A 21,270-nucleotide genomic window follows, 5' to 3' on the forward strand; every position below is an offset into this window, starting at 1 on the left:
ACACAGTCACTGTAGGTTCTTTGTCTTAAGCTGGCCATACACACGCAGATTTATCTTCAGATCTGGCTGGTTGGAACAAAAACATGGTTATGGATGAGAGCAAATGACAGTTGACCATTTGCTTGGAAATGCTGGAAAACTGACAAACTGTCACTTATCCATAACCATATTTTTGTTCCAACCAGCCAGATCTGCAGATAAATCTTACTAGTGTATGGGCACCTTTAGAGGAAGGGTAAGGTCTCCAAGGTCTTCTGCGTGGGAGAAATGGGATGAGTAGAATAAGAGGCGCACGACTAGTAGGAGAGGTTCTTAACCAGCAGATGCCATGCCGAACATCCTTGAATGCCGCCTTTGTGGCACTAGTGCCAAGGGTCTCATCCCCTGGCCTAGACTACAGAAATACTTTACCACCATGGAAAATGTTGGGTCTCGGTGGGTATCACAATGTACCCCCTGTAGCACCTCTTTTGTCAGAGGGTCCATGCATGCTACAAGACCCTGCACCCACTGTTGATATGCCGCTGTCAGTGTAAATTAATAATATGGCACACCGTAACAATATATTTAGGTGTTGATTTAATTAGTCAGGCTTTGGCACACACCACAAGTAAGCGCACATGTACAGTATGTGGCTTTTCTGGCCCACCAGCAAGGAGCATATGATATCTAGACATTTGTTCTGATGCAGTTTATTATGAGAAAATGATGACCTTGCCTGATGAAGCGGTCAGTCGCATCAAGAAACGCGTTGTGACAGCTCGTAACAGTCCTTTCAGTGACAATGGCATTTTTGTTATTTTTTTTTACATTTATTTTGAGATTTATTTTGATACATGTTTTTCTGATTTGACACCTCAGTTACTTTGTAAATTAGTACTAAGTGGATATCTTATTTTTACACATTGTTTATTAGAATTGAATTTAGAGCCCCCAATTATTCAGGTTTTGCTTGTTTTTGAGTATATCCGACCTACATTTTTCATTTCGTCATTTGGGTTGGAGATGCAATTGTTGGTCTTTTAGGGGTAGAGTAGAGGGGTTGAGGCCAGCCTAGTAGCTTGGAATCACTATGAATGCCCCAACTGGATGAACTGTTTAGTTTTCAATGAAACAATGGGGGTAATGTAATAGGATGAGAGATTCAGAAAGTGAGAGATTTGGTAAGAAATCTCCGTTTTTTTTAAAAGCGGCAATCATTTACACTGCAATACCAGTTTGATTTTTGCAGTGTAAATGATTGCCGCTTTAAAAACAACTGGAGATTTCTTACCAAATCTCTCATTTTCTGAATCTCTCATCCTATTACATTTCGCCCAATGTTGGGAACTACATTCTAGCTACAGAACTCTACATACACTGTAAATGAAATAAGCCTGGTGAAGTGATAAAGTAGGCAGTGGTAAGGCCACCAGCCAATCAGCCCCCAACTGTCATTTTTCAAATGCAGCTATAAACTTGAAAGGTAGGAGCTGATTGGTCAGTGATAAAGTACCAGCTGCTTTAGCACTTCACCAGGTTTGATAAATGTGTCCCACAGTTAATGTTGCTAGTATGTTGCCCAAGCCACACACCATGGGATCCAGTCACATAGCCAAACAAACATTGGTGTCCTGTACAGTCTTGTTGGCCATCAGCAGATCTCACATTGTCCAATCCCTGTGGGTGGTTGATGATGGCAGTCTACTGACATCGGCCAACCCTGTTTTGCTGCATTTCAGATGCCTTCTGGGTCTTTTGCCCAGGGGGCCAGTGCCATAACAATGGCAATGCAGCCCATGTGGTGGCTTGGGGGAGCCGGCGATGTGGGGGCACATCGGCTCTGCAGATTCCAATGGAATCTGCTGAAAATGTCCGCCACCTTGGAGGAGACAGATGCTAGAGGTCCTACTGGACAGATGGATAGATGCAAGATGATAGATGCATATTAATCCCTGGCAATAAGCATTTAACCCCTGGCAATGGACATGTAACTCCATGGCAACGAGCATGTTACCCACCAAATTTACTAAGATGAGAGTTAGAAAACTTCCCTCAAAGAATAAGAAACCCCTGGAAATGAGCACGTACCGCCTGGCTACGAGCATGAAACCCCTTGCAACGTGCATGTAACCCCAGGCAACCAGCATGAAACCCCTGCCAACGAGCATATAACTCTTGTCAACGAGCATTTAGGTAATAAAAATTATAATAAATGCATAAGAGGGGCACCAGAATTTGTTTGCCTGGGGCAAAAAATTTCTAGTTACGCCACTGCCAGGGGGTATAATCATTTTGGAGTATGGAAAACCATTAAAGCAAAGAACCATATTAATACCGCTGCTTAGAGAAAGGGGGGTAGCGTAGCGGCGGCTCATCGGATTCTGCCTCCGGCGGCTCCCCACTTATCCTTTTCAGATTCGTGCCTGGAACCTGCTTTCTGTGTAACGATTAAGTGCTGTGCGGTAAATCACAGAATAATATTGACACAAGCTACAGTGGAAGCAGCGAGAGGACACGGATGTCAGCTTTGAGATTTGGCCTAAGATTGTTTATCCCTGACTTACATCTGCAGCACATTTAATCAAGTTGTTAAGGGGGCCAGCAGAAGCCCCTTATATAACACATCTGATTGTAATATGTGCTCTTTTATCACGATCATGCCTACTGATGTAGCAGCGATGAGGAAACAGCAGACACACGGACAGATACCGACTGCGTACTCTGCTTCTCTCATTGGATTTGTTCCAGTCTACGCTTAAAAGCCTTTTTGTTTTCAAAAACATCAACAACAACAACATTATAAACAAAAAAGCATGTTGTTTATACAGAACCCTTGATATGATACTAGAACATCCCACATAAGGAATATCTGTATGGATTCTCACACCCTCTCTGTGTATTATAGATATGGTACTCGTGTAGTTTCACGGCGCCACCATGGCGCCGTGCGTCTGAGTCCCCTTGCGGGGCTCGCTTCACTCGAATATTTATTCTTTTTAAGGGGGCATAGCTCCCATTCAGTTTTTGTTGACCCTTATCGCCCATTATGGACCTATTCCGGTGTCAGTGGCCCTGGTTTCCCATTAGGGCTCCATTCAGCTTTTGGTGGGCCTTATCTCCCATTATGGCCCCCATTCAGGCCTCAGTGGCTCTGGTTTCCCGATATGGCCCCAATTCAGGTCCAGGTGGTGCTGGTTTCCCAATATGGCCCCCATTCAGGTCTTGGTAGTGTTGATCTCCCGGTATGGTCTCCTAGAGTATGCAGGGGTTGAAGTGGGCTGGAATGGGGCGGAAATGCGTTCCATCGGTTCAAATTTGAGGCGGTACGGTTCCGCCACAACACTCCAACAGCAGTGCAGCCGCAATTAAGGAGAAGGCTGTGCACTGCCCTAAAATCAGCCGCAGCGGCAGAACTCTTCCCCCATCTCCCTCCCCTCTCACATTTAGGTGACTTGCAAAGCTGTGAATTGTCATTCAGAATGACCTCCTATCTCCAGTGTGGTATCAGCAAATGTCACATTATAAATGGCTTCCTCCGCAGACCCCAGTGTCACACAGTAATTATGGGCTTACCCTGAGTGTGGCAGCCCCTCCAGCTACTGGAAAGGTGAATGCAGGCTACAAGGATCCTATTGGAGAGCAGACATCTGTAAGCAGCATGCTAATACTAATTTAAAGCAATTAATTAGAGTGCATTTGGGGTATGTGCGGGGTGGCTGTGGGCTCTCTGCGTAAATAAACGGTGGTTTCCTGTCATTTTGTCACTCAGTTCAACATGACAGGAAATGACACTGCCCTCCGTGGAATGTGGAAGGATTCTGGTGCTGGGAGGGGGATAATATTACCTCAAAATGGGTCTCATTTGCATTTTCTCTGAATGTACTTAGCCTAATCTGAAATTGGCCTACACTCATTCCGCATCTGGTGAGTAGATCTCTCAGATTCTGGGCCAGATGCACCAAGGTTCAAAAAGTGATAAAGTGGAGCGTGATAAACAGCCAGCCAATCAGCTCCTAACTGTCACGTTACAGGCTGGGTTTGAAAAATGGCAGGTAGAAGCTGACTGGCTGCTTGTTTATCACTCTCCACTTAATCATTTCTTGGAGCATTTGGCCCACTGTGTCATTTAAACGCACTTAACACATTTTCTTGTGTGTGACTGGAAATGATTGCAAGCCTTTGGGCCTCACGCTTCCACGCTCGGCCCAGCTTGCATACGTCCCAGTCACTTCTTACTCACCCCGATGCCTGTTTTTTTTAAGATTATTTGAATAATGGTCCCCTGCAAAATATCAACATGTAACTTATTTAACTGTCAAACATCTGAGCCGGCCTTCTCCCAGCGACATTATGTTGTATACCTTACCCACAATCTGGCTTTCATTTGACTCACATTTAAGGATAAACAGTGTGACAGGGTTATTGCTGGCAGCCCTGGGTAAGCTTTGCGAATTGTGCTAGGCCCCGGGCGGCATTCATTGCAGTAACACAATCCCCGAGTCCCAAATAACTACATGAAACATCTATTTTCACCAAGTTGGGGGGTGTTCAGCTTCCTCTTTAAAGATCAATAAAGTTTACTGCACACTATTCAGGCCGACTGTCCAAACACTCCGCTCCCCATTCAACCGGGGATTTCGTTTTACCAACTTTAGCAAAACAAAAGAAAGAAACGCCAGAGTGGATAAAGATTTACAGTGAAGAGATGGGGATGAGTTTATTTTCCGCTAGGTACAATGAAAAAGCTTGTACGGGGTTTTCCATCACAAAGCTTTATTGTAAGTTTATTGACAAACAACCGAACAATACCCATGATTCCTTTGTGCTTTCAGAGGCTTTTAGATGAAGCGAATGTATTCCGTTATCGCGGTGCTGCATACGATGTAATGTTAGTAATGTCCTGTTCTCTATGGTTCTCAGTGTAATCCCCTCACCCAACGCATCTATCCCGGGCCGTCTGACAATATTTATTGTGTCTGCCTTTGTACATGTGGTTCTCATTGTCTTTATATGATTGTGTTTTTATGAATGATACATGTTACTTCTCGCTGTGTCCCCTCTGAGGAAGCTCATGAATGGGGCCTCCGCTGCTAGATGCATCTTAAGGCTTGGCAATGTATGCATACATGATGTAGTTAGGTTTAGGCGGTAGAGTGAGAATTACATTGGGCGATATTGTTCATTATGCCTCTTGTTATTGTGGGTCCTGGTGATTCTATTGCCAATCGTCAGGACCCGCCATCAGATGGAACGGGACGAGCGTACACTAGACGCACGAGCGCCCGTTCCGTCTGAGCCCAGCGTCGCCGCCTGTCGCTTCCCCGTCAGTGCCCGCAGCCCCCCGCAACCCCCCTAACCCTGCCTGTCTCCCTGTAGCGGAGACGGGCAGGGATTCCACTCCGGGAACGCGTGTGCGTGTGAGACGCTTGCGTGTCCCCATCAGATGGAGCACCTCTCCACCAGCTCTCGCCAGCGGAGGGGAACTGGCGAGAGCTGGCGCTGAATGAGAGGGCCTCCATCTGTATTGCGCAGTTTGTTTGCTCTGCCCGATAGCGATATGCCCTCCCATGTGTCATTAAGGACCTCCTCCGTCGGCATTGGCAAGTGATGCCGGCACCCCGTTAGGTCCCTGCAGCTGCCTTTAAGGCGAGTACACACTAGATGCTAAAGGTTAACAATATGCACAATAACGATAACGGTGACTACTGTATATTTTTGTGCATATCGTCTAATGTATATGTTATACTGTATATGTTAATGATGCGCACTCCGGCTGGTTGCTAACGATGATCTCCATCATCCTGCATGTACAGCCGAGGGAGGGAATCGTTAACGAGGGCCATGCTAGTATACACACTAGATGATATGCACAATAATATCGTTTACTATATGATTATTGTGCATAATGTTAAATATCATCGTCTCATGTGTACGTACCTTTAGGTTTGTGGTAGGGAGGAACGTTAGGGTCAGGCCACGAGGATGGGAGGGTTAGGTTTAGGTACTTATAAGGGGGGTTAGGGTTAGGCATCGGGGTGGGGGATTAGGCAACGGGGTATGGGGGTTAGGATTAGACACTAGGGTTAGGCTGTGTGTGTGGGGGGGAGGGCTTAGATTGACCCATACTTGCCTACTTTTGATAACTAGTTTCACGGAGATTATAGTTGGTAGTAGAAGCTTGCACCGCGTCCCATTGAGTAGGCGTGTAATGCTCCACCCAAGGGGCGTGTCTAGTCAGGGGCGAATTTAGGGGTCAGGCCGCCCCTAGGCACAACATTTTTGTCCCCCCCCTCCTATTTTAATGTAATCATATATGTATATACAATGTTGTTTATATATTTCATTAAAATTTAACTGTAGCCCACCTCACTGTACTGTAGCCCACCTCACTGTACGGAGGACCCGGAGGGAGGCACTTATTAGTACAGTGTTTTACAGACTGTGTGTGTAGAGTAGCCAATGGGGGGCGCCGGCAGCAGTGAGTGAGACATTTCCGGACGTGCAGGGGGACCATCGGACCCAGCCACTAAGCGGTGATGTAATGTGCATGGCACAGTGGGTGGGCAGTGGCGGGTGATGAGTGGCGCTGCCGCCTACACATGATAATTCATGTCTGTGGCGGCGGCGCTCGTCACTCGCTGCTGCCCACCCGCTGTGCCATGCTGCTATTTAACAGAATGTTAGCCTGCCTGCCGCCCTTAATTGGTGTCACCCTGAGGCCGGTGCCTCACGTGCCTAGGCACAAATCCGGCCCTGTGTCTAGTTCCATATATGGAGAGATTGTGAACGTGGCACCTAGAAGCGTGGCTGTGTACCGCTACATCTGAGAGGAATCTTGTAAAATGACTTATATCCGAATGTAGATGAGCCCCAAAGCAGTTAGTAAGAGCTACTATACTTGGTAAAGTGCTGGGAAATGGCGCTGATGATTCAATGTAAATGTATCTGTAACCAGCCTCTGCTTCTGTAGGAAACGCTTTCGCTTGTGGTTCGGAGGGACGACAAGTAAATGATCGTGCGCAGGACCATGTGTGAGTCCTTATAACACAGCACAGGGGCTGTAACCAGCAGCAGCCACATAATGCGTGTTATAGAGAGCGAATACTCAGCCGCTAGTAACGAGGCCTCTGCCCCACAGAGCTTACCATCTTTGAGAGTGACCCAGATTCCGTCTTGCGAATGGTGGCACGCCTGCCCACCATTCGCAAGGTGCGTACGTTCGCAATGGCTGTGAATGGATGTTTTACATAAGCATCCATGCCACTGGGGCCCTCCCATATCTTTCGATGGTTGCCAACCATCGAAAGATGTACAAAGTGGACGCATATATAATATACATATGCGTGTACGCCCGGGAGGAAGTGGGCGGGCAGCTGACACCCGCATGTCCGCCATGGGCGTTCCCATATGCTAATAGAACAGAGATTAAGTGGATGCAGAAAAAGTACCATGTTCCAGGCTGTCGGGCAGATGTATAAAGCCTGAATAAGGCCAATTGGCTCACAACTGTCATTTTTAACTTGACCGTTGTCAGCTGATTGGCTGGTGTGTTATCACCTTTGATTTTATAACTTCTCCTGGCTAAAGACATCTGCCCCCGTGTTTTCAAAATGACAATTAGGGACTGATTGGCTGGTATTTTAGCTCAGTCACCTATATCTTCATCCGGATTCGGTATGAAATACCGACGGTCAAAATCCCGACAAGGTCCAAATCCCGACATGGTCAAAATACCAACATTTAAAATCCCGACAAGGTCAAAATATAGACATTTAAAATCCCGACAAATCCCGGTCAAAATACCGACATATAGAATGTAGACAGGGGAAAAAGTCAACATGAATTTCGGTCGACAGGTCAACATGGGTTTTTTCACTGCTTTTTGACCTGAATGTCTACACAGTCGACATGTTGAGTTGGAAGTCAACCGCAGCTCCTCGCATCGCTCGCGATGCTTCGGGCGCACTATGCCCTAGTGGATGGTAGGGCATGAAATACCCCCTGTCGGGACATGTCCGGTCAAAAAAACAAAAAAAACAGTGAAAAAACCCATGTCGACCTCGCGACCTGACGACCGAAAGTCATGTAGACTTTTTCACCTGTCTCCTGTCTACATTCTATATGTCGGTATTTTGACCTTGTCGGGATTTTAAATGTCGGGATTTTGACCTTGTTGGGATTTTGACCGTCGGTCAATGGTTGTCGGTATTTCGACCGTCGGGATTTTGACTGAATCCCCTTCATCCAGTGCTTAGTACATAGACCCCAAAGTCTGGCAATAAAATGATGCATATACCTTGTCCTTTTGATGCAAGTTAAGCGCCTGTAAACAGCTGTGACCATACGACGCAAGGTAATAAATGAAAGCGCATGTGTGTGTGGTTACAATGACATGCATTCTGCCGGCGTTCCCTGCTACGGGTTATTTCTTACCTCAGACTGCTGCTCCGTTGCATACGAATACAATGTCACATTTACATTTATGTCAATTGGAGCTCAGTGTACTGTGAATGTGGTGCATTTTCACAGCATGTACACATGCGCTAGCTGTGTGCTCACTTGCATGCTCATTGACAATTCTAATGTGCAGCTAACCTTCCCTATTTGCATACTTAGTCTATAGGAAGCCTTTTTTAGCACATTAATACAAAAACTTTGCCAATACTTTTTTTTTTCTATCGCATGCAGTCCTGTGTATAAGCTGTGCTGAGCGCACGTACAACGCGTTTCACAAGTGGATCCAACGTGTGTTTTATAAATATTTGCCTGGAAGTTGTTATTGTGTTTAATCTTATTGTGCACTATTAAGAGGACTAGGCATATTTATCAGAGCGTGAAGAGGTCTTTTGCAAAAATGTATATATATATATATATATATATATATATATATATATATAGCCTTTAGAAAAGAACCACGGCACAGGTGTGATACACCTTGAAAAAGAGGCGTCAAGCCTCGAAGCGTCAGACACAAATGTGAATACAATTTGGATTTTTTTTGCTGTTACTTATTTACCAAAGGCACCACAGTCCCAGTAACCGACTATAGGAGGAATGTCAGCCACCTACACCATAAGTATGTATATACATTATAATATATATATATATATATATATATATATATATATATATATACATATACACATACACAGCTCAAAAAAATTAAGGGAACACTAACATAACACATCCTAGATCTGAATGAATTAAATATTCTTATTTAATACTTTGTTCTTTACATAGTTGAATGTGCTGATAACAAAATCAAATCAAAATTAAAGTGGAAAAACACACTACAGGATGATCCAACTTTGATGTAATGTCCTTAAAAAAAGTCAGAATGAGGCTCAGTAGTGTGTGTGGCCTCCACGTGCCCGTATGACCTCCCTACAATGCCTGGGCATGCTCCTGATGAGGTGGCAGATGGTCTCCTGAGGGATCTCCTCCCAGACCTGGGCTAAAGCATCCGCCAACTCCTGGACAGTCTGTGGTGGAACGTGGCGTTGGTGGATGGAGCGAGACGTGATGTCCCAGATGTGCTCAATTGGATTCAGGTCTGGGGAACGGGCAGGCCAGTCCATAGCATCAATGCCTTGGTCTTGCAGGAACTGCAGACACACTCCAGCCACATGAGGGCCAACCGCACCAGCATATGGTCTCACAAGGGGTCTGAGGATCTCATCTCGGTACCTAATGGCAGTCAGGCTACCTCTGGTGAGCACATGGGGGGCTGTGCGGCCCCCCAAAGAAATGTCACCCCACACCATTACTGACCCACTGCCAAACCGGTCATGCTGGAGGATGTTGCAGGCGGCAGAACGTTCTCCTTGGTGTCTCCAGACTCTATCGCGTGCGAAGTGTGAACCTGCTTTCATCTGTGAAGAGCACAGGGCGCCAGTGGTGAATTTGCCAATCTTGGTGTTTTCTGGTAAATGTCAAATGTCCTGCACGGTGTTGGGCTGTAAGCACAACCCCCACCTGTGGACGTCAGGCCCTCATACCACCCTCATGGAGTCTGTTTCTGACCGTTTGAGTAAACACGTGCACATTTGTAGCCTGCTGGAGGTCATTATGCAGGGCTCTGGCAGTGCTCCTCCTGTTCCTCCTTGCACAAAGGCGGAGGTAGCGGTCCTGCTGCTGGGTTGTTGCCCTCCTCCGGCCTACTCCACGTCTCCTGATGTACTGATCTGTCTCCTGGTAGCGCCTCCATGCTCTGGACACTATGCTGACAGACACAGCAAACCTTCTTGCCACAGCTCGCATTGATGCGCCATCCTGGTTGAGCTGCACTACTTGAGCCACTTGTGTGGGTTGTAGACTCTATCTCATGCTACCACTAGAGTGACAGCACCGCCAGCTTTCACAAGTGACCAAAACATCAACCAGAAAGCATAGGAACTGAGAAGTGGTCTGTGGTCACCACCTGTAGAACATCTCCTTTATTGGGGTGTCTTGTTAATTGCCTATAATTTCCACCTGTTGTGTATTCCATTTCCACAACAGCATGCGAAACTGATTTCACAGAAGTGTGATTGACTTGGAGATACATTGTGTTGTTTAAGTGTCTTCCTTTTATTTTTTTGAGCAGTGTATAATATATATATATATATATATATATATATATATATATATATCAAGCAGGGGGGATCCGGCTCTCCATCTTTGGCGTCTCTATGTCCCGGGTGCCCGCACAATCATTCATATACAAAATGGAAAGGGGTGGTGCAGCACTCCTAGCGTCTTAGAAGACATAACTGTACTTCAAATACCAGTTGTGAAGGCAACGTTTCAAAGCCTTTATTGCGACTTTTTCATCAGTTGCCTGATGAAAAAGCCACAATAAAGGCTTTGAAACGTTGCCTTCACAACTGGTATTTGAAGTACAGTTATTTCTGCTAAGACGCTAGGAGTGCTGCACCACCCCTTTCCATTTTATATCTCCTATATATTTGGCTACATCTGTCACTCAAAGTGGGTGTCTGTGTCTATAACGCTCTGTTCCTGGACTTTCCTCTTAATGTGTGATTGCCTTCATCTGTGCTGAACACCTTTCTGAGAAATTAACCTGTTTAAAACAGGTGATGGCAATCATACATTAAGGGGAAGTCTAGAAACAGAGCATTGTGTCCCTCCTGGAGAGGGTCATATTGGGAGGTATGTGACAGAGAACCAGCCCAGTGAGCCCACAGACAGTGCCAGACACCCACTGCCTTCCCATGTTGCCCAGCACTACTACTCCACAGCCACCAGGTGAGCGCCCCCCTCCCGCGATTTGCGGCAAAACCTCCCCCCCCGCGCCCCCCCCTCCCGCGATTCGCGGCAAAAACACCCGCGACCCCCCCTACCGCGATTTGCAGCAAAAACACCCCCGCGACCCCCCCTCCCGCGATTCGCTGCAAAAAGAACCCCCCCACGACCCCTCCCGCAATTCGCGGCATAACCACCACCCCGCGACCCCCCCCTCCTGCGAATCGCGGCAAACCCTCCCCCGTGACCCCCCCCCCCCCGATTCGCGGAAAAAACACCCCCCGCGACCTCCCTCCCGCGATTCGCGGCAAAAAGAACCCCCCCGCGACCCCCCCTTGCACGATTGTCGGCACCCCCCCTGCGACCCCCCTCCCGCGATTCGCGGCACCCCCCCCCCCCCGCAATTCGCAGCAGCCCCAGGATTAAATGGCACATGCAAAACACTGACATGGCTATGGTCGACAATGAAAAAGGTTGACATGAGTTTTTGAAGATTTATTTTTAATTTTTTTAATTTTTTCATATTCATTGTCATGTGTCGACATGGACACCAATGAAGTGGCACACTTATGTCAACATTTACATGTGTTGACCTTTCTGTGTTGATTTTTTTCTTGTGGCGATTCGCGTCACACCCCCCCGCAACCCCCCCTCCCGCGATTCGCGGCACCCCCCGTGACCCCCCACCTCCCGCAATTCGCGGCAACCCCCCACCGGAACCCCTGTGAACCCCGCCCTCCCGCGATTCGCGGCACCCACCCCCGCGACCCCCCCTCCCGCAATTCGCGGCAGCTCCAGAATTAAATTGCACATGGAAAACACTGACATGGCTATGGTCGACAATGAAAAAGGTTGACATGAGTTTTTGAAGTTTTTTTGTCATTTTTTTAATATTTTCATATTCATTCTCATGTGTCGACATGGACACCAATGAAGTGCCACACTTATGTCAACATTTACATGTGTTGACCTTTCTGTGTTGATTTTTTTCTTGTGGCGATTCGCGTCACACCCCCCGCAACCCCCCCTCCGGCGATTCGCGGCACCCCCCGTGACCCCCCACCTCCCGCAATTCGCGGCAACCCCCCACCGGAACCCCTGTGAACCCCGCCCTCCCGCGATTCGCGGCACCCACCCCCGCAACCCCCCCTCCCGCAATTCGCGGCAGCTCCAGAATTAAATTGCACATGGAAAACACTGACATGGCTATGGTCGACAATGAAAAAGGTTGACATGAGTTTTTGAAGTTTTTTTGTCATTTTTTTAATATTTTCATATTCATTCTCATGTGTCGACATGGACACCAATGAAGTGCCACACTTATGTCAACATTTACATGTGTTGACCTTTCTGTGTTGATTTTTTTCTTGTGGCGATTCGCGTCACACCCCCCGCAACCCCCCCTCCGGCGATTCGCGGCACCCCCCCGCGCACCCCCCCCCCGTCCCGCAATTCGCGGCAACCCCCCGCCGGAACCCCCATGAACCCCGCTCTCCCGTGATTCGCGGCACCCACCCCCCGCAAATCGCGGCACCCCCCGCGATTCGCGGCAGCCCCAGGATTAACTGGCACATGCAAAACACTGGCACGGCTATGGTCGACAATGAAAAAGGTTGACATGAGTTTTTGAAGATTTATTTCATTTTTTGAATATTTTCATATTCATTCTCATGTGTCGACATGGACACCAATGAAGTGCCACACTTATGTCAACATTTACATGTGTTGACCTTTCTGTGTTGATTTTTTCTTGTGGCGATTCGCGTCACCCCCCCCCGCAACCCCCCCCCCCCGCGATTCGCGGCACCCCACCTCCCGCAATTCGCGGCAACCCCCCACCGGAACCCCTGTGAACCCCGCCCTCCCGCGATTCGCGGCACCCAACCCCGCGACCCCCCCTCCCGCAATTCGCGGCACCCCCCGTGATTCGCGGCAGCTCCAGAATTAAATTGCACATGGAAAACACTGACATGGCTATGGTCGACAATGAAAAAGGTTGACATGAGTTTTTGAAGTTTTTTTTTCATTTTTTGAATATTTTCATATTCATTCTCATGTGTCGACATGGACACCAATGAAGTGCCACACTTATGTCAACATTTACATGTGTTGACCTTTCTGTGTTGATTTTTTCTTGTGGCGATTCGCGTCACACCCCCCCCGCAACCCCCACTCCCGCGATTCACGGCACACACACACCCCCCCGCGATTACCGGCACCCCCCCGCGACCCCCCCCCTCCCGCAATTCGCGGCAACCCCCCGCCGGAACCCCCATGAACCCGCTCTCCCGCGATTCGCGGCACCCACCCCCCGCAAATCGCGGCACCCCCCGCGATTCGCGGCAGCCCCAGGATTAACTGGCACATGCAAAACACTGGCACGGCTATGGTCGACAATGAAAAAGGTTGACATGAGTTTTTGAAGATTTATTTCATTTTTTGAATGTTTTCATATTCATTGTCATGTGTCAACATGGACACCAATGAAGTGGCACACTTATGTCAACATTTACATGTGTTGACCTTTCTGTGTTGATTTTTTCTTGTGGCGATTCGCGTCACACCCCCCCCGCAACCCCCCCCCGCGATTCGCGGCACCCCACCTCCCGCAATTCGCGGCAACCCCCCACCAGAACCCCTGTGAACCCCACCCTCCCGCGATTCGCGGCACCCAACCCCGCGACCCCCCCCTCCCGCAATTCGCGGCACCCCCCGTGATTCGCGGCAGCTCCAGAATTAAATTGCACATGGAAAACACTGACATGGCTATGGTCGACAATGAAAAAGGTTGACATGAGTTTATGAAGTTTTTTTTTTTCATTTTTTGAATATTTTCATATTCATTCTCATGTGTCGACATGGACACCAATGAAGTGCCACACTTATGTCAACATTTACATGTGTTGACCTTTCTGTGTGTTGACCCCCCCTCCCGTGATTCACGGCACACCCCCTGCGACCCCCCCTACCATGATTCTCTGCAATCCCTCCCCTCCCGCGATTCGCAGCATCCACCCCCCCACAACCCCCCCCCTCCTGCAATTCGCGGCACCCCCCGCGACCCCCCCTCCCGCGATTCGCGGACACCTAAGTTGCAATACAGGGCATCTTTCATACAATTCTAACCATATTTCTCATATACAAACGTTCACAAATTAAGGGGGCGCAGCCCCTTACGACGGTGTGAAGAGCGCCCGTAGGGCGCGATGAATCACCTAGTATATATATATATATATATATATATATATATATATATATATATATATATATATAGCGATGGGGACCGGCACTTGGACTGATAGGGACAATGGTGGAGGTGCCTTCCACAAGGTATGATATATAAACAAATTGATCCAAGTAAATGGAAGAATAAGAGGCGGCACTCAACTTGTAAAAAAGTGTATTCAATCACATCAGAGACATCGTGGAAAAATCAGCATGTGCGTCAACAGTTTCGGAGCTGGCGCTCCTTCATCAGGACAGCCGAAGTGTGCAACATGGCATCAAAGCAAACATTGTGCAGAAACAAATTACTCCTCCCCTTCTTGAGGTGAAGCCCTGCCACTGATCACTAGAGGCCACTCGATGGACCAAATTACTCCTTTGTGTGCAAAAAGTTGTCGTAACAGAAAACATGAGCAATTTTTGCAGGGACACTGATCTGTTTTAAACTTGCTGGATATGAAGAGAGAGAGAGCTGACAAAGATTGGAGGTAAGATCGGATCAGAACTGGGGGTGGGGGGTAGAGAGTCTGTGGGCTAAAAACGGTCAGAAGCCGCCATTTTGATGGGATTTAATTTAACTAGTCTATATATATATATGAATGTTTGTTTAGTGCTCCTGTAATTAAACCCTTTTCTCACTTTGCGGCCACAATGCATCTATAAGTCCCTGAGCACAGTAATTAGGTTGTCACTATTGTTTGTTGTCTGGTCACTCGTATGAAATTGACAATTTGTTCTCCGCAGACGTAACGCAGAAGGAACTCGCTGTAATCGGATCACTGTGGAACTGACTTTTTCCCTTCTTCTGTAAAGCTCTTGGTGTCTGCTCGGTCCTTTAACAATAAAATAAACACATAACAATTTGTGAAGCCGTTTGCTAGAAAACTGGGAGCCTCATTAGTCTGGCCTAAACTATCTCACAGATTGGAGAGGGCCTGGGGATTAGACCATTGTGTTTGATCTTATCTGAGAATGTCAAACACCAATTCCTGAAGTATTCCCTTCTCCAAGTGACTTGTCAGTGGGTAATACAGTAACACTTGGCACTCAGTGTGGGTGGCTGGATAGCAGAGTTTATAGATGGAGTGCCTCTCAGCCAGCACTGGGAATCGCTAGATTCCCTTAGCTGGCGCAGTCTTGCGGAGAGACGCTCCATCTATTGGGGACGCACGCGTGTCCCCGTCTCCGCTTCAGGGAATCGGGCAGGGATCAGAGGGAGCTGGGGGCAGCTGGGTGGGGCTGTAGGGGAGCTGCAGAGGGCAGCGGAGGGCTTGTGCGCGCACCCCCTTCCAGTGGATGGCGGCGGCTGTCGATTCTATCGCCAGGAGCAGCTACAAAAGGGAACTGCTCCATCTGTTCTTATTTACAATGTGTATATATATATATATATATATATATATTTTTTTTTTTTAAGTTTAAGTTACAGCTAATTTCACTAAGTTCCTGCCTCATGTATCACAAATAGCAACACAGTTGGCGTAGTGGTTAGTATTACTGCCTCAGCACTGGGAATATAGCATGTAAAATGATGGGATTGCCACCCGATTTTTAAGGGTTTTCACGGACATTCTGGGATGGCAGGCAAGTTTGATTCAATGTCACACCGGTTCTCCCACATCAAGATGGGTGCCGGATGATCTCCCGACAGTCTGAATTTCGACGGTCAGTATACCGACATCGTAATCCATGACTGTTAAATGTCCCAACAATTAGGATCCTGATTTTACAGGGGCGATTCACCCTTTGTGGAGGTCCGCAACCCCCATAGGGGGAGAATAGAACCTGCGGAGGGCGCAGGGAGCCACTGAGCCCGCAAGGGACTTCAATACGCTCGCTTCCGTGTCGGAGTACCGGCCATTAGAATCCCCACTGTCGGGCGCTATACCACACCCCACTAAGATCCGTTACATGAGGGGCGACAGCCGATACCTTCTTACCCGTTAAGCCGCCGCTGTTGCTTCTTCTTGTTGGTAAGGGCAGGGAATTCCCTTCAAATTATAGTTTGTTTTATATTAGCCATAGCGCAGAATACACGAAGAGCAGACAAATGTTCCTTTGTTAGTTGAACAATAAAATCAATTAGCAAATAAAGGCCGAATACAAAGCCCGGCAGTAGTTTAATGATCTTACTTGTCAAAAGCCAAATGTAACATTGCAGCGATACTGTAGCACACACACTATATAAAAGCCGGGCTGGCCTGGGGTCACTTTCCCTGATGGATATCTTTCCTCTCCTCTATTATAATCAAGAACAGGACGCAGAAAATATTTATTGTCATCTGACAGCCAGACACCCACGGGGCAGGAATTCTCCAATCCCCCCCAGGCTGGGGGGATTACACTCTACAGTTGGTGTTATCATCAATTATATCACCAGGGCGAAATGCGGCATCAAATGACGATTTATCTGTGGGGGTAGATGTATGAAGCTGTGATAAGGGAGGAGAAGTGAGCCAGAGGAGGAGTGGCCCATGGCAACCAATCAGCACTGGATTAACATCTATCATTTGCATAATATAAAATTATACAGAGCAGTTTATTGGCTGCCACTCCTCCTCCCTTACCACTGCTTCAGACATCTACCCCCGTGTGTCCGGCCTAGTGTCCCGCCGGCAACCATTTCTCTACCCAACCAGAGGTTTTTCTTTATCCGTGAGAGAGAGACCAGTGGAATGCGCCATCCTGTGAAACTGTCTGCAGGACACACACCACACCGCCGCTTCAGCGACACATTGTGACATTATCACAGCTGTCTCTGCAACACATTCTTGTGAGAAGGGAATGGCTGTATGTATGTGTGCTGCCGCTGCGAACACACTTCAGGAATCAAAGAGCGGAAGAAGAAGAGATATGAATAGTTTAATTATTGGCTGAACTTTGTGTGCGGTGGAAGATTCGCCTCTTGTGCTGTATTATTCATATCCGATCATTGACGCTATCTTGCCCATGGGTTTCGGTTGCATTTTTATAGAGCAATGGCTTCTCCTGGTCTTGTTGGCTGAGGCTTTTGCCGCCATGCTCGTCATGACTGGTAGCCTGCTGTGCCCTTTTATAGGAGGTTCAGGGAGAAATCTATCAAATCTTGGAGAGAGAGATAAAGCGGACCTAAAGAACCAACCAATCTGCTTCTGCCGTATTGAAATGGGTGTGGATAATCTAGAAAGACAGTCAAGAGGTCTACCCCAAAAGCTCTAGATGCAGTAAGCCGACGGGTCAAAAGGTCAACTTTGTAAAGGTTAACAAAGGAGATTTCGATTGGGTCAAAATGTCAACATGAAAAAAGGTAGACTTGGTTTTTTCACTTTTTTGGGTGTCCATGTTGACAACTGTCAACATGGATCCCCAATGAGTGTAACGCATACCCTTCATTTGGCATATGGTTGGCATCTGTACGGTATTACACACAATGGCACCTCCATTGGGATTACATACGTATGACGTACTGATATTGCCCATGGTTGGCATTTCTCATGATGTTAATCAAAGTCAACTTACCTATCAGTATTACACGCAACTGGCATCTTTATTGGTATTGCATACAGTTGGCACTATGATTTTGCCAGCAGTTGGTATCGCCATTCTGGTTACCCACAGTTGGCATCTCTGTGGTATTACACAAAGCTGGAGCCACTGTTGTGCCAATATTAATATAAAATATATGGTTGGCATCAACTTAGATATTGCCCACAGTTGGAATCTCCATTGATGTTACCCAGACTTCACTATCCGTTGGCATCTATGCTGGTTGAGGCTCCTGCATGAGAACCCTGGGTCTTTTCTTGTGTAGACGCCCATTATGTTGCCAATGCAGTCATGTGCCATCAATTTAAAATAAATCTCTGATCAGTATTTCCACCTCCACAAACTATAAGCAACCACGTGCTTCCGGTTCTAGTGCAACGGTGGTCTCACGCTCAGCCTGAGCATTAAGCGAAAGGATCACTTCCAGACCATAGTTGCCTACCCTCCTGCATTCTGCAGGAGACTCCCTGAAATAAGAGCAATCTCCCTCTCTCTCTCATTAGTCTAGCAATCTCCCTCATGTCACCTAGCCCACATTACACTGTTACATCATAGTTACCTCCCATCCTGCATTCTGCAGGAGACTCCCTGAAATAAGAGCAATCTCCCTCTCTCCCTCATTAGTCTAGCAATCTCCCTCATGTCACCTAGCCCACATTACACTGTTACATCATAGTTACCTCCCCTCCTGCATTCTGCAGGAGACTCCCTGACATAGCAGCAATCTCCCTCTCTCCCTCATTAGTCTAGCAATCTCCCTCATGTCACCTAGCCCACATTACACTGTTACATCATAGCTACCTGCCCTCCTGCATTCTGCAGGAGACTCCCTGACATAGCAGCAACCTCCCTCTCTCCCTCATTAGTCTAGCAATCTCCCTCATGTCACCTAGCCCACATTACACTGTTACATCATAGTTACCTCCCCTCCTGCATTCTGCAGGAGACTCCCTGACATAGCAGCAATCTCTCTCATTAGTCTAGCAATCTCCCTCATGTCACCTAGCCCACATTACACTGTTACATTTTTGGGGGGAAAAGGAATGAGAGATAAATACATTTATAATGAATCATCAGCACCATTTCCTAGCACTTTACCAAGTATAGTATCTCTTACTAACGGCTTTGGGCTCATCTACATTTGGATATAAGTCATTATAAAAGATTCCTCTCAGATGTAGCAGTGCACACCCACGCTTCTAGGTGCCACGTTCACAATCTCTTTTCACAATCTCTCCATATATGGCACTAGACACGCCCTTTGGGTGGAGCATGACACGCCCCCTCAATGGGGTGCTGTGAAAATTTCTGGCCAAATGGGGAATGTTCTGATCCTGCGGTCACTGGACCAAGCAGCCAACCCACATTCCTGTGAGCACAATCAGCAAGGACTGAAATAGGTCAACTGCAAACCAGAGATTTGCGTATTCCAGGGAATTGTCTGATCAACCCTTTATGATAACTGTCCTGCAATATAAGGACAACGTGGAAACCTTAGCAGTAATGGTGGACTTGATAAATGTAAACAACCGCGGAAACTTCCAGACAGTTCTATTAAACGTTCTAAACATCCTAGCACCTCATGTGTGTGTACCTCTAGCATGTTAAACCTTAACTTAATTTATCTTAACATAAAACCTGAAATAAAGACTCGGAGACATAGGTTTGGCAGAAATTGTTAGCTGATTTATTATTTGAATATTTCAGCTAGTTTTTGATTTGATTAAACTAATTTAAATAAATGGTGGCCAAGAAAGAACGGCTACTAAACTAAACTCCACCCCCAAACTCAGCATACGTAATCAAACTACCCTACCAAGCGGTATCCACTCGACCTACTACATTGACTACCACCCAGCCAGGTGGTCTCGCTGACCCCGAGCGGGAGATCGAGCGAAAGGCCTAAGTCAATGCATAAACGGGTAATGAAGGCTAAAAACTATTAACCTGCCGTTCTTTCCCGCCTATCAGCCAACGCGATTAAAACACCCCGAAAGAACCCCCCATTTAAAACCGATTATCACAGGGAAGGGAGGGCGGGAAAATCTCAGCAGGAAAGAGAAGAAGACTCCTCCCTTTCCTGACCCCATACTCAGCTAGCTCTACCATTCCCAAGCACCTTATTGGATCCCCGAGTCACATGCTCCCTAATGGTCACACACACAGCCTGGGATGTTTAACCCATTCCATGCCTAGTGCTGGCATTACATTAATCTAACCTGTGCAAATCCCATTATTTACATACCTTTGCCAGATGGGCACCATTTTACTACATATAAGCCAACCTAGTGGTTGCATGTGGCGCCCCTTCTTCAACCAGTTATGCCCCACATCTGCTAGCCTCCTGCCCTATTGCTGTTTGGCCGGAGTTACAGTTTGTATTGTATTTAAAGCATAACAACTGTTGAACAATAAGACAGAGCTTCAAGTCTTAGATATTGTAGCCCATAAGGACGCTACTGCCTTCTGGAGACAATACTTCTGGGAGACCGCTTTAAATTTGACTATCCCGGACAAAAGGCCTTGTCTGTCTTACTGGGGCTGCTGGTTGACCAAATGCTCAGGCATAATAGAATCCTTCGCAGACTCTGTTTGATGACTTGGTCACAGTACAGCTAAAATTATTCAAATCGACATCCAGGAGTGGCGCCAATATATCACGAGAAAGGATTGTCCTCACAGTTCTAGGAGACCCTTACTTGAGCAGCAGGGAGATTTATTTCAGAGAACAATGTCTAAAGCATGTCTTCCTCCTCGCGGGCCTGAGTACGGAAATAATGGGGGGGCGTCTGGATGAACAGTGCGGGGGGCTAAGGGGTTAAATCAGACAGGGATGGAGTGTGTGGTTTATAAATTCTGCACATTCCCAGTTAATATAATTACAAAGAACCTTCATGTACTGATGTGTTATGATCAGCTGTTCCTTATCTGTTATTTACTGTCGGAAAGCTTTTTAATCATTTATATAAAAGTGGTTATTATCTCTGTTTGACCGCTGGTGCCCTGTCATGTGTCTTGGAAGGAAAGTAGTTTGTGCCGAAGGCATCAGTTGGGACTATTTAGCTACAAAGCGATGTTTGCTGCTTACCGAATACCGAGCCAACCTGAATAAGGGACGTTGTTTTTGTGGTTTTTTGGTTACACATCTAAAAAAAAAAAAAAAGCAAAGAAAAATGCAATAGAGAGATTTCTTGCAAAACTGTGCAGGGGGCCAGATCCAGAGAAGAAATATTGCAAGTCATTTTGTGCTTGGAACAAACAATGCAAAGGTAGCAAATACACATTGGCCCTTATTCA

This window comes from Crinia signifera, chromosome 11, assembly GCF_055691185.1.
Source record: "Crinia signifera chromosome 11, ASM5569118v1, whole genome shotgun sequence".
NCBI lineage: Eukaryota > Metazoa > Chordata > Amphibia > Anura > Myobatrachidae > Crinia > Crinia signifera.